The sequence below is a fragment of the Berghia stephanieae genome, chromosome 2 (genome assembly GCF_034508935.2).
Source record: "Berghia stephanieae isolate SIO BIC M18660-M18661 chromosome 2, UCSD_Bste_1.3, whole genome shotgun sequence".
NCBI classification, from domain to species: Eukaryota; Metazoa; Mollusca; class Gastropoda; order Nudibranchia; family Aeolidiidae; genus Berghia; species Berghia stephanieae.
Genome location: NC_088361.1, coordinates 115,890,812 through 115,895,169, shown reverse-complemented (window position 1 = coordinate 115,895,169; position 4,358 = coordinate 115,890,812).

The following is a 4,358-nucleotide window of genomic DNA, read 5'->3' as shown; positions in this document are numbered from 1 at the left end:
CGTATGGCTTGTTGTTTTTCTTTGGTTATCACAAAACAATAATAAATAATAATAATGCTGAAAACTTATATAGCGCTATAACTCCGAGACACCAGACTCTAAGCGCTTAAATTACAAATTACTTTGGCTGAAACATACTCATTCACACACACAAGCACACACACACACACACACACACATACACACACACACACAACACAACACACAACACAAACCAAACCTATCTTGCTTCTCATACCATCTACTAAAATCGAAACAAATATGTTTTAAGGGAACGTTTAAAAATAGACAAAGATTCTTTTTCACGAATGCTCTGCGGTAAGGCGTTCCAAATAGAGGGTCCGAAATGAGAAAAGGATCTCATTCCAGCATTTTTCCGAATTCGAGGGACAACTAGTTTTGTGGAATCACTGGCCGAACGCAAGGGGCGGGGTTTTGAATATCTTTCAATTAGTTCTGAAAGGTAGGAAGGGGCAGTACCTTCAAGACAACGATACACTAAAACACAAGCTTTGAATTTAATTCTTTTCCCAACAGGCAGCCAATGCAGGTCATGGAGTAGAGGTCCGGCAGAGTCGCACCTACGCTTCATGAATACTAGTCTGGCAGCGCTGTTTTGGACAATCTGAAGACGTTTCAGATTGTATTGCGAAACGCCAAACAACAGAGCATTACAATAATCCAATTTCGATAGTACGAGGGACACAACCAGGTGCTTGGTCACATCCTCAGATATGAACCGTCTAATGGAAGCAATCTTTTTTAGTTGGAAAAAGAGAGATCTAACCAAATTATTAACCTGATGCTCCATCGACAGCTCAGAGTCTAAGAATGTGCCAAGGTTTTTCACTTTGTCAACAATTTGAATAGAGGCATCCCCCAACTTCAAATCTGTTTCACTTTTCCACTTCCTGTTCCCCACATACAGCACCTCCGTCTTATCATCATTCAGTTTCAGTCTGTTCTCATTCATCCATTTCTTAACACTTTGGATACAATTTTTACTATTGGCTGATACTTCTTGTAAATTTCTTGTATTGGAAACGCAGTACAATTGCGTATCATCAGCGTATTGATGGTAAGACAGACCATAACTTCTGATGATTTTAGACAGAGGGCCAACGTACAAAACAAAAAGAACGGGTCCAAGTACTGAACCCTGGGGAACCCCACAATCAAGAAAGATTTCCTCCGATCTATATTCATCCACCGTAATAATCTGTTTACGATTGAACAAATATGACCTAAACCAATCAAGCGCTGCACCAGACACGCCATAAGTAATTTCAAGACGTTTGAGAAGAAGATTGTGATCAATAGTATCAAAAGCAGACGATAGGTCAAGCAAATTCAGCAAAGAACATGAACCATTGTCTATAACAGAGAGGAGATCATTAACAACCCTAACAAGTGCGGTTTCCGTCGAATGATGTTGCCTATAAGCAGACTGAAATTTTTCTTCAAGACAATTATTTTTAAGATGAGACAGTAATTGTTTCAAAACAAGCTTTTCTAAGATCTTAGAGAGAAAAGGAAGATTAGAGACAGGGCGATAGTTTTTTAAGTTCTCTTTATCGAGATCAGGTTTTTTCAAAAGGGGTTTGACATGGGCAACTTTGTAAATGTCTGGTACAGCACCTGACTGCAACGAATTATTAACAATACATGTAAATGGTGTTAAAATTACATCAATGCATTTTTTTAAAATGGCAGTATTTAAGGGGTCTAAATCACAACTTTTAGTTGGAGACGACATAATGCAATCACATAAGTCAGCTTCAGTAATCATTGAAAAATGTGTTAACAAAACGGATGTAATTCATGACAACTCAATGTTACTAAATCCAGCACAAAAATCATGGGCACTAGTGAGCGACATTACTTTAACTTTTACACGTAAAAGTAAGTGGAGACATAACGCTTAAACGGCGCTATCAAGCCAAAATAACTGGTAGGTAAGGAGAGAGTTAATTTAATTATTGGGATGATCAGTTTGACTCTAAAACAACAATACAAGAAAAAACAAACACTTGAGTTTATATATATATATATATATATATATATATATATAGGTGTGTGTGTGTGTGTGTGTGTGTGTGTGTGTAGATCCACTAATCGTGCTCAAAGCGCTTTACAAAGGCTCCCTGACCAACAACATGACGTAACATAGAGAATGAGACATGACGCCTTTTAGGCGAAATTTCAAATTTTTTTTTTCCGACAGAGACAACGCTTTTGACAGCCAGGTATTCATTTTACACCTGAGTACGGTGACAGAATGTGAGTAAAGAGCCTTTTCCAAGGGCTCAACTCTGCACCGAGCAAGGCTAGAACCTCGAACCTTCCGATCCGAAAGCGAGCGTCATACCACAAGACCACATAACGGCAGTAAACTCAAATTTTCTTGGCCTATTTCATTCCGACATACCTCGTACCAGATAAACAGGACGAGTCACATGTTGATACAGTGTCAAAGGATTGAGGCATGGCCAGTCCATTACCCAAATTAAAATAGCAAGAGCATGGGATTTTTCAAGACGGAGCTATTTATTGTCTCAGACAGTTTAAAAAGGATTTTGTCTTTTGTTCTTTTCGCAAAAAATATTTCCCGAGATGGGTTAGGTATGCTTCATCTGTTGTATCCATAATTGAATGAACAGTTGACCTGAATAGAAATATGAATTGGGATCATTAGTGTAATGTATTCGAACAGTTGATTATGTGTTAACAGTATTACCACTAAAACAAATCACTACTACTACCACCACCACCATCACCAGCACCATTACTACAACAACTACTACTACTACTACTACTACTACTACTACTACTACTACTACTACTACTACTACTTCTTCTTCTTCTTCTTCTTTACTACTACAACTATACTACTACTACTACTACTACTACTACTACTACTACTACTACTACTACTACTACTATTACTACTACTACCACCTACTACTACTACTACTACTACTACTACTACTACTACTACTACTACTACTACTACTACTATACTACAATACTACTACTACTACTACTACTACTACTACTACTACTACTACTACTAATAATAATAATAATAATAATAAAATAAAAAATAAAAATGATAAAACTACATTCTTCATTGTGTCCTTAAAAAGAGGGAAAGGGTGAGCCACCGGACAAAACCTTCACCGCACTCCACCCCATCTGATGGTATTTTCTCTTTCAAATTTCAACAGTTCAAATTCGTTTGTTATGCAAAAATATTGTTTCCTCAACATGTTTGTCTGGATTTAAAATGTAATAAAATAAAGTAAATTTATTCCCTATAAAAACAATAAAAACAAAAAAAGTAAATAGTGTGGGGCATGGAGAGAGAGAGAGAGAGAGAGAGAGAGAGAGAGAGAGAGAGAGAGAGAGAGAGAGAGAGGGAGAGAGAGAAAGAGAAAGAGAAAGAGAGAGATAGAGAGGAAGAGAGAGAGAGAGAGAGATAGAGAGAGAGAGAGAAAAAGAGAGAAAGTGCGAGTAATTATGATATTTTTACGCGCAGATGCGGAGGTTCATACCTGACATATTTTAGTGTGAGTACTACATTCCACAACGTGTTTGCTCGCAAATCGTCTCCCTCTGTTAATTTTCCCCCCTGGCTTGATTACAACATCTTACGTAGATATACATCTTGTTTTTTGACAACAAAGACCATCATCCAATTATAGGTATTCCAGTAAAGGCATCAGATATTCCCCGAGGTTAAAGTTAACGAGCCCCCATAACGTAGAAAATATTCCTAATGGGAATAACAACGATAGATATTTCCATCGCTGAAATAAAACATCTTTCAAAATAGATAGAAAATGGAGCGTATGTTTAAGATGATCAAAACTGCATATGTTTGTTAACATACGTAGATCTAATAATGTTGTAAGTAATCATTTTTGTAAAATATTTGGTCCCTCCAAACCGGATAAAGGTGGGTGTAATCAACTTATGAGCCTTGGTCGGGATATCTCTTGGTCATATGTCTTGGTCTTTTATAATAATCAACGGAACTTTGATTAAAATATCATATAATAAAATTATTAAAGAGAGAGAGAGAGAGAGAGAGAGAGAGAGAGAGTGAGTGAGACAGAGAAAAGAGAGAGAGAGAGTGAGAGAGATATCAGAAGATAGAAATACTTTGATGTGTGAATGGACATGATATAATTTGATAGATAGACCGATATATATATTTATATAATATATATATATATATATATATATATATATATATATATATATATATATATATCATCAGGAGCGCAGACCAATGGACTTTGTGTACCATTATTGACAAATAAATGCAAAATTTTGTTTACATACTTCCAATCAAA